Genomic DNA, 17,844 nt, shown 5'->3' on the forward strand with positions numbered 1-17,844 from the left:
TTTTTCCCATACCACAAAGTAGTAACTCCATTGAAAGGAGAGAGGGAGCCCACACTCCACAAACGTCACATTTTTTAACCTGATACGTCAAAGATATGCCTGTGTATTGTCTCCTAACTTGTAATCTTTTTAGTTTGCCTAACTCAACATCAGAGTATTGGTAATACATCTCAGCGCACTGAGAGGGCCATTGTGTATTGTGAGGATTACCTTCCCAGAGCCACATGTTCCCTCCTGCTTCTTGTTTACAACCAAACATTGTTTTCCTTGCCCATATTAAACAAACATATTGGTAATAACAGAGAAATCTAATTGCTCCCACAAATTGCAAATGACTGCACCAAAGAACACAACAAACAATGCAGTTGAACAAGTGACTCTTTTGCATTCACTTCATATTTGGTGTTCATGAGCTCTGGGTTTGAGCTTATAGAATGTCTTAGGGTGGGGGAAGTTGAATGGGGCTGGGGCAACAAGGGGAAAGTCTGGGGAAGTAGGGAGGGCAGGGTGGGTGAGGAAGGCAGGAGACATGGGGGAAAGGGGCTATCGGGGCAGGGCAAGAGAGGAAGTTGGAGGTATAGGGGAAGGTAGAAATCACTGTCCATTTATCGCCATAACCTGCATTTGTCTTCTCCCCTACTCCATTGATCCATGGGGGTATAACTATATTGTTCAGCTCCTGTGCAGCTTTCCATGATAGCTTGCAGGGAGGAGAGCCTCCTCTCGCACTTCCAGCACAGGGGAGGTCTAGCTGCTGAGCTTTGAGCCCCCTAGCAGTAAGACGTGGTGGCACAATAGGGTTTCCCACTGGCACCGATTTTTAAAAGTGGTATTGGAACCTTCAAATTTCTACCAAGCCACAGGGAGCTGTATTGCCCCAGGTGATCTCTCTTTGGTGTGTATCGGTGCCAGGCTAACACACAGGCTTCATATAGTCCTGGTCTACATGGGGGAGGGGGGATCTATCTAAGTTACGCAACTTCAGCTACATGAATAACGTAGCTGAAGTCAACGTACTTGGATCTACTTACCGCAGTGAAGACACCATGGTAAGTCGACTGCTGATGCTTCCCCATCGACTCCACCTGTGCCCCTCACTCCGGTGGAGTACCAGAGTCGACAGGAAAGCATTCGGCGGTCGATTTATCGTGTCTTCACTAGACGATAAATTGACCCCGGCTGGATCGATCGCTCCGGAGGTCACAAACAAATGGTTCATGTTCATCCATCCAGTTAGGGGTATTGTCCAATGTTTCATTAATTCCCCAGCACAAATACAGGATCAAAGGCACTCAATATTTAAATAAATCCTTTCCACAGTCCGTGCACTCCCGTGAGATCAATTTGGGATGAGGTGTTCCCTTAATTCCCTTGCTGGGGCACTTCACATTCAACCATTTGATGAGATCTGATATATATGTCCCAAAAGTTAAAGTATAAGCTTAGAATAGAAGCGATAAACCAAGTAAGTAGGTTAGTCACAGTAATTGGGTAAGTTCAGTGCACGTAAGGCAGACATAACACCTGGGAAGTAAACTTGGTGTAAAACACAACAGGTGCTCAGTTCACTGAACGCTACCTAAAAAACATTCTGCTTTTATATATTATATATATATATATATATATCTTCCTACTGTATTTTCCACTGCATGCATCCGATGAAGTGGGTTTTAGTGCTCAAATAAATGTGTTCGTCTCTAAGGTGCCACAAGGACTCCTCTTCTTGCGGATACAGACTAACACGGCTGCTACTCTGAATTCTGCTTCTTGTGGCTTTGGGATCTCACCAAACTCTGATGTGAAACTGAGCAGAATCCTCTCTGCTTGGCAAGTTCCCTTGCTTTTCTAAAGGCCAGATCTCTGTTCAACCACATTTTTTTTTGTGCAAAATCTCCCTCCCCTACCACCCCCCCCACCCCGGTGAGCTAGCTGCACTATTTTTTCTTTTACCGTAAATCTGATACATTTAACAATCAGGTTTGGTATTTGAGGCTGGCTTAGAAACCAAGGACCTGTGTGTTCTCTAACTGGCCGAGCATTTCCTCTGCTCTTTCAGGTACTCCTATAATTCTCACATTATTATGGTGAGACCTTCCCCCTGCCACTTTAGATTTAAGAGAAGCTAAATCTGTGAGGCTTCTCTGAACCTGCTGATACTCTCCTTTCTGCTTCATTCACCTGTCCTGCCAACGCTTATGGAAAGGAGTTCATTGAGGTAAGATTTAGTTGTGTTGTGGTTATTGTGGCCATGATGTCCATAACTGCAGCAACTATTGCCAGCAAAGCCATCATAGACACAATGTCCTCAGCAGCAGTCATCCTGTTCAGGGGATGGAGGGCCTCCATTCTCCTTGTTTGTTGTTTACTTGTAGAGTTCTCAGTAGACAAATCTGTGCCTGCTGACATTCCAGAGATTTTCAGGTACCTCTTCCTTTATTGGGCGGGGCAGGTGGGTGAGAGAGTCAGTCAGAGCCCTGGACTGTGAATGGAAATTGATATTAGCAAATGGTTCTGGAGCCCGGGCGTCCTAAAATGAACCAGTTAAAGTAGAAGAAGGAAACATTATGATTTTCCTTTACACTTAGTTGAGTACTGACATTGCTGGCATGCTCATTTTTTAAAGGGAGGATCGAGACCCATGGAGAAAGAGAAGCAGGCAGCTTGGTCCATCAAATAGGGCACTGTATTAAGTCAGGAGACCAGGACCCCAATTCAGCAAAATACCTTAGCATCTACATGGCATTAAGGACCTGAGCAGACCTATTGAAGCTGATGGGACTATTCAGGTTCTTAAAGTTAGAAATGTGCTTCTCTTTCTTATTGAGTCGGGGCCCGGGTTCTGTTCATATCTATAGCTCTGACGTGGTGTGTGACTTTTGCCTGGTTACTTCTCCTTTCTTTGCTGCAGTTTCCCCACTAAATAGTTGTGATGCTTTTTTATTTCAGAGTTGCTAAACTGCAGGCTTCCCTTCTTACACGGCCCAGTTACTGATAATTCTTGCATATATTTCTACTTGACTGCCTATGTTACATAAAAGTTTGCTAAGTGAGAAATTGTTCAAACTAATTCAAGTAGATGTTACTACATGTTATTTCAATTTCTTTTGCTAGTTTACTTGGTCTCACTGTCAAGTAAGTCACAAGTCATCTGAACGACCACTTGTTTTTAATCTCTTGAGTGAGCGGGTGAATATGGAAGAAAATACTTAACTACCCAGGGTAGATACTGTGTCTTAAGAAGGCATAATTTTAAAGGTGGAGAACTTTGTATCCCAAATTGTCAGCTGCTGAGCAGAGGTTGCCAGCGTAAACTGGTTTATTGGAATAATGCAGTGCAAGATCAAATGCCATGACAAGCTTGCAATATGATTTCCAACTCAGGAAAGCGTCCTGCCCTTCAACACGTGCTAAGTCCTGTAATGTCCATTAAGTAAATGGAACTTAAGTACATGCTTGTAGTCAAGCACGTGCTTACGTGCTGGTCTGAATAGGGATGGACTATATCTAGGGTAGGCAACCTATGGCAACGTGCCAAAGGCGGCACGCGAGCTGATTTTCAGTGGCACTCACTCTGCCTGAGTCCTGGCCACCGGTCGGGGGGCTCTGCATTTTAATTTAATTTTAAATGAAGCTTCTTAAACATTTTAAAAACCTTGTTTACTTTATATACAACAATAGTTTAGTTATATATTATAGACTTATAGAAAGAGACTTTCTAAAAACCTTAAAATGTATTACTGGCACGCGAAACCTTAAATCAGAGTGAATAAATGAAGACTCGGCACACCACTTCTGAAAGGTTGCTGACCCCTGGACTATATGTTGTCTATATGTTGTCATGAATCCGGGGATGGAGCAGAACAGATAATGTGTATATTTTGCATTTAAGGTCATGTCAGCTCAAGAATTAGTTTTTAATTGTATGCCATGTGAAATCTGATTTAACCAAATGATTCCTGCTTTTAAAAGATATTTTTTTTATAAATTTGATAGAGAATAGGAACAAGCTAGAGCTCTCAGGATGAGGCATGACAAGACAATTAATAAAACATCATTAGGTTACACAGTAAATGAAAGTACAAACTGAACTGACATTTAAGGAAACAATTTCACTATAATCTTTGATATCTTACTGCAAACTCACTTCTGTCTTGATTCTTCCTCTAATAAAAGGATTGGTGAGGGAAATGGACGGGAAAAATAAATATATTTGTCTGATAGCTTCAAAAGATTCCATGTGGCATCAGCCACCCTGTGAGAACCATTTTTGGGAGGGTTTGAATGTTTTAAATCTTTAGTATTGACTTCAGCAGTAAAGATGAAACAGGAAAAAAATAGAAATCAGAGATAGATTTAAGAAATACCTAGAATGTTGTTATTTCGTTAACGAGGGTCAGCTTGGATTCACAAAAGGGAGCTCATGCCTGAATAATCTGGCAGTTTAAAAAGAAGTAACCAACTGAGATGACAGGGAGCAAAGGGTGGACATAGTTTACCTAGATTTTAAGATCCCTTGTAAGAATACTCTGCTCAGCTAACAACGAATCTATGAGGCCTGCAGATGTTCTATTGGGGGAATAGAGAACTGGCTTAGAGAGCCAAGGCCAAAGGTCGATGTGCAGGGAGGCACTGTGAAATGGAGATGGGCGACTGGCGGAGTGCCACCAGGATGAATAATGGTACGAATGTTTTTTTCATTTTGTCAAGAGCTTGTGAGAAAGAGCACATAAGTACCAGCAAGATAACAAAATTTGCTGCGGATACAAAACTAGAGGGTGCAGTCAGTATAAAGGAAATGGACAACACAAGTCAGAAGGCCGCGGATAGACTGGCATCATGAGATGGGCAGATAAAGTTGTTTGTGCATCAATTCCCTGTAAAAGAAATTAAAGTAGGCGGCTAGGGACAAAACCAGGGCCTCTTTCAATCCTGAAATTTCCCATGAGTTTTTAATCTTCTGCTCCTTGGTACCCGCAGAAGCTGGTAACTCAGGCTGCAGCTTTTCCTAGCTCCCCGTCTCCCATCACTGCTTTATTTCTACTTTATCTGAACTGTACCGGTAACCATGGAAATACCCAGTGATGCTGACTCCTGCCTCAACCTTCCTCACTGCAGAGCCCCTTTGAAAGGTTTTGCAGACACAGTACAGTGCATACGATGCCTCTCAGAATTAATTCATTGCCTTCCATTTAGTTTCCTCCTCCTAATGGAAAGAGAGAGAAATCCCAGATCCTCTCCCAAACTGGCCCCCCTTGCAGGGCACTATAAAATGATCATATTCTGATGTTTCTTACTATGGCCGAGAAACTGGCAGTGATGGGATTCCAGCTGTGCCCTGGACCTTTGGGGCTGAAACAGCAGCCCCTGCAGCCATCCTCCCATTAGTGCTTAAAATGATCAACCAAAAGGTGTGAAAACAAAATAGTCAGGCCTGTTGGGGGCTGCTTTTACCACCAAGGTACAATTTCTGTTCACAAGGCATCTTCCTTTTAACATCTTCCTTTTAACATCTTCCTTTTAAGTCGAAATCATATTAGATGCCACTTCAGGCACCACATAAAATGTTAACCAAATTCACACACACAAAAAAACCCTTTGTTAAGGTTAAGGGATGTGTGCAGGCAGACGGCAGTAGTTTGCATGGCAGGATGGTCTTGTGATGATTGTACCAGACTGGGAGTCAGGAAATCTGAGTGCAATTCCTGACTCTGCCACTGACTTCCTTTGTGGCCTTGGGTAAGTCATTTATTGTTCTTTGCCTCTAGTCCCAGTCTCTAAAATGAGGGAAATAATCCAATGGGACCCTGAGCTCAGCTGGGGCTTCTAGCTGCTACTGTAATAGAAATAATAATAAAAATAAGCTTCTTTTTTAAATTTAGCTAATCACGGGACATGTCACTTAGCACTGGTCCGGCGCCTCCTCCTGGTTACTCTGGGGATTAGCTTGAGGCTGACGCCCTCCCACCCATGGTTTGCACACCATCACTCTGTCCCCATTGCCTGCCTGCAGCCCCTCTGGCAGTCTCAGGAACCACAGCATCTTCCTTGTGACTTAGCCCTCCAACATCACCATCCATGTTTCTCCCTTACAGGGGTAAGTGTCTCAGTCCAATAATCACACAATTTCCCCAGTATTGAGTGTTGGGGGGACCTGGGCCCATTACTCTGGGTCCCACCCCAGGGACCCTGTGGATAGCAGCCTCGTGTTGCAACTCCTTAACTTCTCACCATGTTACTGTGTCTCGCTGGGCCACTTCCCCACATCCCCTGCACCTTCTTCACCCTTGCCTCAGGGCATGCAACTACCCAGTGCCAGCAGCCAGCCAGCCAGGAGCTCCCTCTTGCTCCCCTGGTCTTCGCCAGCAGTTGCTCTGTCCAAGGTGCTGCAGGTCTCTCTCCCTGCTAGAAACAGTCCTCACTCCTTGAGCTTCCAACAACAACTAACCCAGCCCTGCCCTGCAGGTCCTCTTATCTGAGCCTGCCGGGCCCAGATTGGTTGCTCCCTGCAGTTCCTCTCTGATTGGCTGCGCTGGTGTGGGTCACTCGAAGGACTCCTCTCCCCTGCTCCCTGCTGAGGTTAACCCTTTACGTGCCAGTGTGGGGCGCATGCCCCATCACAAAACCCAGAAAATGCCGAGTTATGTCTTCACTGAACAAACAAGGCATGCAGACTCTCTTTCTTGCCCCTATATGGGGTATGTCTACATAGCAGCTGGGAGGGTGCAGGACAGACACACAAGCCCTGCTTGAGCTAGTGCGCTAAAAATAGCTATGTGGTATGAGTGACGGGGGCTAGCCACCTGAGTGCATAGGGGCAGGTCAGGCAGGATTGTACTCAGGTGCCGCAGCCACGTACTATACCATGCTATCTTGAGCAGAGGTAGCATGCTTCTTTCTACCTGTGCTTGGAAGCACCCTCCCAGATGCTGTGTAGACGTACCCGTAGATTCTAGCTTCCCATTTTCCCTTCTTTATTGGTAGGGTACAGAAAATGTGTATAACAGAGCGTAGGTTTTCTGATTTGCTTCACAAATATGCATCTCCACTGCTAAGTATGATGATTTGTCGCCATGCTAACCTTTGCTCGTCTCATTTAAGTGCTCTAATTTCATTATCTTGGGATGTGAGGATCATCTATGGAGACAAGCCAGCTTTATGTCTAATGACATTTGGAGAACTGGTGCGTACATGCATCATAGCGGGTGGCATTGTATGTCAATAGTGAGATAAGCTGTAAAGAAATAATAGTTGATGGAATAGAAAACACGGAATCCGTCTGGGCGATACTTACACTGGGTAAAAGGACTACTAGAGCCTCCCCGGGGATAGTGCTTGGGGTGTGCTATAGACCGCCGGGATCGACCCATGATATGGATAAAGAACTATTTAATGTGTTTAGAGAAGTAAATACTAATAGGGACTGTGTAATTATGGGGGACTTTAACTTCCCGGATATAGATTGGGGAACAAACGCTAGCAGCAATAATAGGGCTCAGATGTTCCTAGATGTGCTTGCTGATCATTTCCTTCATCAAATGGTAGCCGAACCGACGAGGGGGGAGGCCATTTTAGATTTGATTTTGGTGACTAGTGAGGACCTCGTTGAGGAAGTGGTAGTAGGGGACAACTTGGGCTCCAGCGATCATGAGCTAATTCGCTTTAAACTAAACGGAAGGAGTAACAGAATTAAATCAAAGACTAGGGTTTATAATTTTAAAAAGGCCAATTTTAACAAACTAAGGGGAATGGTAAGGGAAGTGGATTGGGCAAACGTATTAATGAATCTTAAGGCAGATAAAGCCTGGGATTACTTTAAGTTTAAGATGCATGAGTTCTCAGAGGCCTGTATCCCGAAAAAGGGAAAAAGATTATTAAGCAAGAGATTTAGACCGAGCTGGATGAGCGACCGACTCAAAGGGGCAATTAGGAAGAAACAGAAAGCGTACAAAGAGTGGAAGAGGGGAGGGAACAGTAAGGAAACTTACCTTAGTGAAGTCAGAGAATGTAGAGATGGAGTGAGAAAGGCCAAAAGCCGTGTAGAGTGGGACCTAGCGAGGGGAATTAAAAGCAATAGTAAGAGGTTTTACAGCCACATAAATAGGAAGAAATTTAAGAAGGAAGAAGTAGGACCGCTGAAGACTATAGCCGGAGAGGAGATTAAAGATAATCTAGGCATGGCGCAATATCTCAACGAATATTTTGCATCGGTGTTTAATGAGGCCAATGAAGGTATTAGGGATACTAGCACCGTGGCAGAGGGGCAAACAGAATGGGGGATTACCGTAACCGAGGTAGAAACAAAGCTCAAACGCCTTGATGGGGCTAAGTCGGGAGGACCGGACGATCTTCATCCGAGAATATTGAAGGAATTGGCACGAGAAATAGCAGGCCCATTAGCGATAATATTTAATGAATCTGTAAACTCGGGGGTTGTTCCGTTAGACTGGAGAATAGCTAATGTGGTTCCTATTTTTAAGAAAGGGAAAAAAAGTGATCCGGGTAACTATAGGCCTGTTAGTTTAACATCTGTAGTGTGCAAGGTGCTGGAGAAAATTCTGAAAGAGAAACTAGTTGAGGACCTTGAGGTTAATGGCAAGTGCGATAATTTACAACATGGTTTTACGAAGGGCAGATCGTGCCAAACGAATCTGATCTCCTTCTTCGAGAAAGTAACGGACTTATTAGATAAGGGAAATGCGGTGGACCTAATATACCTGGATTTCAGTAAAGCGTTTGATACTGTACCCCATGAGGAATTATTGGTTAAGCTGGAAAAGATGGGGATCCATATGAAAATCCAGAGGTGGATAAGGTATTGGTTAATGGGAAGAATGCAGCGGGTCGTATTGAAGGGTGAACTGTCAGGTTGGAGGGAGGTTACCAGTGGAGTTCCTCAGGGTTCGGTTTTGGGACCCATTTTATTTAATCTATTTATAACTGACCTCGGAACCGATTACAGGAGTGGACTGATAAAGTTTGCGGATGATACGAAGGTGGGAGGCGTTGCCAATTCGGAGGAGGATAGGGATATTCTGCAAGGAGACTTGAATGAGCTTGTGAATTGGAGTATCAGAAATAGGATGAAATTTAATAGTGAAAAGTGTAAGGTTATGCATTTAGGGATGACTAACAACAATTTTAGTTACAAGCTGGGGACGCATTGGTTAGAAGTAACGGAAGAGGAGAACGACCTAGGGGTTCTTGTAGACCGAAGGATGACTATGAGTAGACAATGTGACGTGGCGGTGAAAAAAGCCAATGCGGTCTTGGGATGCATTAGGCGAGGTATATCTAGTAGGGATAAGGAGGTGCTGGTTTCGTTATACAAGGCACTGGTGAGACCTCATTTGGAGTACTGTGTGCAGTTCTGGTCTCCCATGTTTAAAAAAGATGAACTCTAATTGGAACGGGTGCAGAGAAGGGCCACTAGGATGATCAGAGGAATGGAAAACCTATCGTATGAAAGGAGACTAGAGGAGCTCGGGCTGTTTAGTCTGACAGAACGAAGGCTGTGGGGGGATATGATTGCTCTCTTTAAATATATCAGAGGGATAAATACCAGGGAGGGAGAGGAATTATTCCAGCTTAGTACTAATGTGGACACGAGAACGAATGGATATAAACTGGCAGTGGGGAAGTTTAGGCTTGAAATTAGAGGAAGGTTTCTGACCGTCAGAGGGGTGAAATATTGGAACGGCCTTCCGAGGGAAACGGTGGGGGCGAGGGACCTGTCTGGTTTTAAGATTAAATTAGATAAGTTTATGGAGGGAATGGTTTAATGGTAAAACATAATTGGTGGGGAATACCGAGCAATAGCAGGTAAATAGTATAATGACTAACAAGGGTCAGGCTGGAGACTCTTGCCCACATGCTCGGGGTCTTACTGATCGCCATATTTGGGGTCGGGAAGGAATTTTCCTCCAGGGTAGATTGGCTGAGGCCCTGGAGGTTTTTCGCCTTCCTCCGCAGCATGGGGCAGGGATCGCTAGCAGGAGGGTTCTCTGCAAATTGAAGTCACCAAGACACAGGATTTGGAACTTCATCAGCAGAGTCAAGGGAAGGGTAGGGACGGTTTTGTGGCCTGCAGCATGCAGGGGGTCAGACCAGATGATCATAATGGTCCCTTCTGACCTTAAGGTCTATGAGTCATAGGGCTCGATCCTGGAAGGACATAAGCAACCCCCATGAGATGCTGAATGCCCTCAGCATCTAGCTGGATCAGGTCCATAGTGACTGTGGATGTTATCTGTCTGGTCAGGAATTTGTGAAATTCTTGCATATGTGTGTCGTATGACTGTAAGGAAAGCTGGAAGGGAGCACACCCACTGCATGCTTTATGTGTGAGGCGCTCTGGTTTTTGTGAAGACTGATGAAATGAATCTGTCTGCTATGGATGGATTTAATGGTTTATTTTTTCTCGGGCCTGGGCAGAGTTGAGGTGGTTTGAGTGCCTTGTTTGAGAAGTGCAACCTTAATTCTGCATTTCCTGGGTGTCCAAAGGGTTGTATTCTGATCTCTAATTTTCTTTAAAGGCAATATGCACTCACTGTTGATCTGGGCCTACAACCTTAACTTCCCAGGCACAAAGGTTCATAATTGTTTTAATAGTTCTGACCTGGAACTCAGGAGCAAAGGAAGCTATAAGCTGCTCGATTTCCTGAGGACTGAAGGAGGGAAGCCTAACTTCACCGTGCCTTCTAAAGTCCTAGCATGGGCCCCAAAATAGGACACTGCCTGGGCAAATGCATCGACCCCCCACTGAGCCATATGAATGAGGCTTCTCAGAGCCATCTGCACTCAGTTCAGTCTTTAGGAGGGTTTTCAGGGGTCCCTGCTATTCTTTTCCCCCATGTCTTATGTTTATGGGACCCCACTAGGAGCTTTGGAGGAGTCTGTGGAGGAGCAGAGCTGTGGGGGCAATTGGAGGACCATGAGGGTACTGCTTACTAGCCGATGGGGGCTAGGTGGAGGAGCTGGAGAGCAGCTCCGTCCTTTGGGAGAAGGCAGCGAAGCACTAGACTGGAGCCTCCCTGGCTTCTGCAGATGGTGAACCTCCTGTAGCTGGCAGCTGTGAGACTCGCTTTTGATGAGTCACAGGAAGCTTGCTGGGAAGAGAAGTCAGGAGAGTCCTAGTGCTTTCCTTGCTTGCTTCTCTTATGCCTCTGTGCTGCTTCAGGGGTCCCCCATCCCCCATAACTCCTAGCAAGACACCTGTTCCACCCCATACCCTCATGCTCTCCCATAACCCCAGTCCCATGCATGCCCCCATCAAACTAGCTTCCTCCATTTCCTCATGCCTCCCTCTTACTGGAGATGTGATTTGTGAGGAAGAAGGGCTTCCAGGAAGGCCTGACTCCTAGGTGTTTTGTCGCCCAGGGTGGAAAACATTTTCGCTTCCTCCCCCCACCCCCAGGTTGCTTTGGCAACTGCCCCAATCGCCCACCCCTAAGGCCAGCTTTGATTCCAAGAGGAGAGATGGGCAGATGTGGGCACTTGGAGCCAGCTTATGGGCACAGGAGAATGCAGAGGGGGAAGCATTGGTGCATGCCAGTTATTTTTACCTGACTGACTGCTGTGACTCTTGGAGTCAAAAGGACCTCGGGAGGCCCACAGGGAGTGGGGACTGGGTGAGAAGAGGGAGTTGGGAGGAGGAGATCAGGCAAGGCATTGCCCCTCTCCCTCTGGACTTCCTGGATTCTATGGTAGGGGAGACCCCTCAGTGAACCTTAGGATGTTTCTCAGCCCTTTTCAGAAGCTCCAGGCACCATGCTGGGTCCCCCACATCATCCCACAAGACTTAAGAGGCTTGTTGGGTCTCCTCACAGACCTTTTTTGGGGGGAAATGGCCTCTGTTCCATTGACCAGACTCCCCAGAGATAGGGTTATACTATGGGGTCTAACTCTGCAAGGAAAAGGGACAACAACTTGCTGTTTAAAACTGTCTTCATCTTCCATTTGACATGTGTAATTGCGCCCTTGCGCCCTTATCCAGCAAAATGCTTAAGCATGTGTGCCTAACTCTACATTCATGAGTAGTCCCACCGGCTTCAGTGAGACTATCCATGTGCTTAAAGTCAGGCATGGGCTTAACTGCTTTGCTGGATTGGGATTTCAGTTCACCTTAACTGATGTTTCAAAAAGAAATTAGACTTTTATCAATTTCTACTAAAATTGACCCTACTAAATTTTAGTCCTGGGCACTAGATATCCACGGGAGCTCAGTCTATTACGTTTGATCTCTTCTTCTGTCTTTTTTGCTAGGAAGTTGCCCTCCCCTCCTGGAAAACAAGTTTGACAAGTTTTGAAACTCTATTCAACACTTTTTTCAATTTATAGTGTGTCATAATTCAGAAGCGCCTGATCTGATTCTGTTCAAATTTGGCTTTTTAAAAAAATCTACCCTAACCTAATCTACCTCCTGATCTAACATATGGATTTTGAGCCCAATATGTAAACTGTACAGCAGTGGAGGCAAAATTGGATGTTTGACAGGAGTTTAGTTGCAAGCTAAACCATGGAATATTGGTGACAAAGGTCCCCCACTCACAACATCTTAGCTCTGCTGGAAATTTCTCGTCTTTCTCGGTCGCTGGAAATAAGCAAACCTGGGGCTCAAATAACAAAGCTGACAATGAAGCACCAAATAGAAAAATAAAGCGGAAAAATAAAAACACTCCCCCTCCATAATGCAGAAAATGAGACCTCCTTTTCAGCATGTACAGTACGTAAAACCCGTGTAGGATTTGGACTGGTATAGCTACAGAAATACCGCATGCTGCTGCCTGTGTGCAGTGGGTGCATGTGTGTGTGTGTTTGGCAGTGGCACAAAGGAAACCCGTTGATGAAATTCATAGGATTAGAGGCCTGATTCCTGGGGACACCCTTGGCTGAATGCAATTAAAATGCCTGTCAGGCATTTGATACCAGAAACCCCTTGACAAACTGCTTAAGCAGACGCAAATGCACTATCCTATTGTAAGTGAATGATGGCGGAGCTGGCTGCCTTGTCATCCTTCTTGAAAATTCTGTGGCCAGTGAGCTCCCTCTTCCTCTCCCACTCGCCCTCTTTTCCTTTTCACCACTGCAGGGACTTTTTCTAATTTGCCGTTTTCCTTTTCCCAATGTACACATGGTAGATGCAAGCTGGTGGCTTGCAGACTGCGTCTGTCTGGAGATAGGCAGCGAGCCGATGGATAATAACGCTCCGGGAGAATGATTATGCAGCAGTTAGTTAAGGATAGGCTTTTGTGGTATGGCAGCATATGAGCTGGTAATGATTTTCTTTTTTAAAATGTCAGCTTTGTGTGATTTCGGAAAATGAAAAGAAAACCACCATTGTGTTGTAGCATTCCGAATTCAGTCTCTGGGTATGAAGTGCTGCATTAGTGCACATTGCATCAATTCAAGATGTGTATATAGTACATGCGGTATGTGTATATGTATCTATATATGTATCTGTTAGTAGAACAAAAACAATCAGTTTTTTTTCCCGTTAGCTGAAGAAAATACCTTGTTTCACCAAAAATAAAATATTATCACTCCTTTTTTTTTATTGGCTTATTTTAACAGATTCTCCAGCCTTTTGTCTCTGACGAGGCGCACTGATTGGGATCTGCTTATTCCACAGATCAAAAAGGTAAGGCACATTATTTTTTAATATATTTATAAACAGATAGGAGTATAGAGTTCATACTGATATGATCTTCTAGAAACGTATGTGCTTCTTCATTCTGTCATACTGTGCTACGTTACAGCTTTACTTGGGCATTAAATCTGATCTCAGTGCAGACTGTAAAAGTTACTTTTAATATGTATGTATAAGCTTAGATTGCTTGATCTTTGGTGACTACCTCATCAGATCAGTCATTTCAGCCACAGTGGCCCCCAAAGGGGTGAATACTAACGTCTGTTTACCTGCTTACATGGATTTGGAACCCCTATGAAAGCTGTACAAAATCCTCCATCCACACTGAGAGTTAATAGCGTTCGAAAGGGGAATCTTTTTAATATGGGTTTTAGTGTAACTGAAAGCTACATATGATACTAAGAATGGGGTTAAATTCATTGGCTTGCTTTAGCCAGGTAAGATCTATCACAGAACTCAGACCTGGAAGCATAGAGATGGCTTAATACTCTATCATTTTCATGAGTGGCAGGGGAAATTGCTGTTAACCCCCACCTTGCTGCCAGAAAATGCCTTTGTTTAGGTTTTGGTGCATGGAATTTTAATGTACCAGGTATATGGGACAACACTGAAGGAACACATTCCCCATATTTATTAGATACGTCATTCAGCACAGAAGAGGCTCTTCCTACATGTTGCTACAAAAGCAGCAGAATCTGCTATTTATGAATGTTTTGTTACTGAAACTTAAATGAGAATGTATATTCTCCTTCTCTTTCTTGTTTCTGTTGTTTAGTCCTTTGAGACTATCTGCATAGCATAGAGGCCTACTGGAGAAGTCACTGGAGAAAGGAGCTCTTTTGTGATAGGGCCCTCAGAATGAGGACCTTGCAAACTGTGTGAGATTTTTGAAAGGATCTAAGTGTCTTAGGAACACAAATCACATTGATTTTTCAATGGAACTCATGGTCCTAAGTCACTTGGAAGTTTTTTCAAAACTGCCTGTGTGTCTCCTGTTTGGCTGGAGATAATGTGCATGATCATCACTCATTAACCCCTATATATGCCATACTTCTCCCAGAATCTTCCAAGCCAAACCTCCCAATGGCCATCCACTCAGTTCTCATGAAATTGATCAGGATCCTTTAAGTCTATATGAATACCTTTCTTTAAAAACAAACAAACAAACAAAAACCAGATGTTTTGGAGAACTCCAACAATCAAACAAAATTCAGAAGCATGTTGTTCATTTTGCTTAACTTCTGCAGTTATATCTCATCACAAACCTACAGTAGTCTCCTAGAAGTAATGGGATTTCATTCATGTAATCTTTACACAAAGTCCATTGTCCTTTTAGCTGTTAAGAGACTGGTTATGCCAATATCAGTGCTGATTGAATGACTGAAATAAGAAAAGATCCAAATCTTTGCTTAAAAAAATGAAGCTGAACCAAACCCTGAATCAGTGTAGAATTCAGAAAAGTTTAACTTCTTTTAAAAATTAAGCCTCTAATCCTGCGAATATTTATACATATGCTTAACCTCTATGGGATTACTCATGTGCTTAGAGTTAAGCGTGTGTGTAAGTGTTTGCAGGGTTAAGGTCCACACTTGCACATATGTCTTCATTATCCTGTTTCATGGTGTCTGGGGATATCAGAAGCCCCCCAATCTCCTCCCACACAAACACAAAATTCAGCAGGAAAGGGAGTTCTTGTAGTATTTCCAGCCCGGGTGAAAGCAGGAATAATGGAAACTTTGTGAAAAAGCCCAGTCTCCTGAGATTTCCAGTGCGGTTTCCAGGTGTCAGATACTGGGACGAGTCAGAAAACATGTAAACCCAATGGTACTTCTGGATCTTTGCTCTCAGCTAACAGCAACTGCTAATGGGTTTCACTGTGAATTTTGGTTTAATATTTTCATTTATACTCATAATGAAATTGGACTTCCTGTACAATCAAAGTTGAGTGATAGATGCTACTTCTGAACTAAAACGAGTATGTTTTTCAGGCTGTCATCAGGCCATTCTGACATGCTTGATAATTATTTTCTGACCAGAATCTTGCCTGTAATGGATATTTTATATAATATACGTATATACATTCTTCTACAGCTCTGCCTCTTCTGACCATCATATTTCTTCTGTCTTTAGGGGGATTTCTGCTGTTTTTCAGATTTCCCTGGGTAATACATTTCTTCAAGGAAATGTTCTGTTTTGCATAGATGGTGTTAATAATATTTCCTCCCTGATATTTATTAACATGAGGCCTCGTTATGGCTGAAAGGCATGGAGCAGCAATGTATATAAAATTCTTTGATTCATAAAAAATATCTTCAAAAACTTGTTTTAGGCTAAACACAAGTCATTTTTCTCTCCCCCCCTCCAACCCTTGTAATTTCACTTCCATGATCGTAGGGCAACAAGCCAAACTGCGGTACCAATCTGAATTAATTAACGCTTTCCAAACGGTGCTTCAAGGACTAATGCTGCTTACTAGTCTTGATGTCAGCGTTCAAGGTTTTGCTGCAGTACTGGAGACTTGTAAAGGAATGTTCTCTACCAGGATAAAAATAAAGAAATAGAAGTGAGCTTGTCATCAACAGACCATGTTTGACTTGCATGGTTTTTCACCAATTAGTGAATGATGAATCAAAATCTCAGATTATGCAATTCCTTTGGATATAAAGCTTTTCCTCTCTTATGGAAATTCTTATTGAAGTGTGCAGCCATTTACCAAATCTTTTATGATCTCCTGAATGCAGAAAAAATCAAGTTTCATCTGTTTGTTTATACTGCAGAGAGGAGATGACTTAAAAATAAACTATATATAGTTTTATACCTCCAATTTATGCAGTTATAATTCATTTTAACCCTGTAGCTGTAGCCAGCTCCTTGGTACTCCTACTGCAAATTGTCCCTTCTGTCTACAGAAAAGAAAAGTAATAGGCTGCTATACTATCCATTACGTATGCTGTTTCAGTTATTATATATTATATACACCTCTACCCCGATATAACACGAATTCTGATATAACGCGGTAAAGCAGTGCTCAGGGGCGGGGCTGTGCACTCCGGCAGATCAAAGCAAGTTTGATATAACATGGTTTCACCTATAACACGGTAAGATTTTTGTCTCCCGAGGACAGCGTTATATCGGGGTAGAGGTGTATTATTTATACTGTAATTAATCATTTGAAAACAATGTTATTTTCTCAAAGCAACCATTGGGTTGCTTACTGTATTAGATTTGTGCTAGGTTGACAGGAGGCATTTAACTAAAGTTACAAACCAGTGGAGACTGTGGAGAAATGGCAAAAAGAAGGGAGTTTTGGGGAGCAATAGGAATAAAGAACAGAAGCCAAAGAGTATAGAGGCAATGACGCCTTAGATTACACTTTCTGAACTCTTGGGCATGAAGCCGGAGTTCTGTGATATTTTGGCATCTACTTTATTTAAACAGATGACAGTGTGGCCACGTTCATTGAAGGCATTGAGAAATACCGAGTGTAACTTTTACTGGGAGTTGCACCAGTGGTGAGTCTAGGCCTCTGGGCCTGTCTGAATTCCTGAGATGAAATGGACATCTAGTTCTTAATATTGTTTATTAAGAGATTTATCATAATATAAGCACAATGCAGATTCTTACCGTGCCCCTTTTTGAAAGAATCGACATTGCTGGTAAGCGGGGATTCTACTCTAGAATTGTTCCAGGAGGAACCTCAATTTTTTATTCAGCTTCCCAGCCAAATTCATTGCACAGTCCACCAGTATCAGTGTTGTTTTTTCTTAAATCATGTGAAAAAAATATCCAAAGTGGATTAAAGCCAAGTCGCTCTTCTTTAGGACAGCTGAATGCTGAACATAAGTGTGCAATTTGGCCATTTCCTTTATTTTAGTGGCAGTAACATACATAGTTCCCTCTGTGCTGATTTTTTTTCTTTTTACCTTTCTGTCATAGACATTTATATGGCCCCGATTGCCTTGGTATGTGAGCACCTCACAATCTTCAATGTAGTTATCAAAACACCCCTAGGCAGGGCAGTGCTCTTATCCCCATTGTACAGCTGGGGAACTGAGGCACAGAGAGGCTAAGGTCACACAGGCAGTTTGTGGCAGAGCAGGGACTTGAACTCTAGTCTTGAACTTTAGTAGCCTAACCACATTAATCCTCCTGTATTCAGTAGAATACACCCCCTCTCCTCAAGGCCCTGTGGCGATGGG

The 17,844-nt window shown here is 43.5% G+C and overlaps 1 long non-coding RNA gene across 1 annotated transcript in view; it reads left to right on the plus strand.

Annotated features, from left to right (window-relative positions):
• The first annotated feature begins 2,030 nt into the window (after positions 1-2,030).
• LOC135974179 (uncharacterized) overlaps positions 2,031-17,844 on the plus strand; it is a 217,352-nt gene continuing 201,538 nt past the window's right edge. The window contains exons 1-2 of the long non-coding RNA XR_010591394.1: positions 2,031-13,270; positions 13,570-13,636. This is a non-coding gene — a long non-coding RNA (uncharacterized LOC135974179). The remainder of the gene's footprint in view (positions 13,271-13,569; positions 13,637-17,844) is intronic.

This window comes from Chrysemys picta, chromosome 11, assembly GCF_011386835.1.
Source record: "Chrysemys picta bellii isolate R12L10 chromosome 11, ASM1138683v2, whole genome shotgun sequence".
Taxonomy (NCBI): Eukaryota; Metazoa; Chordata; order Testudines; family Emydidae; genus Chrysemys; species Chrysemys picta.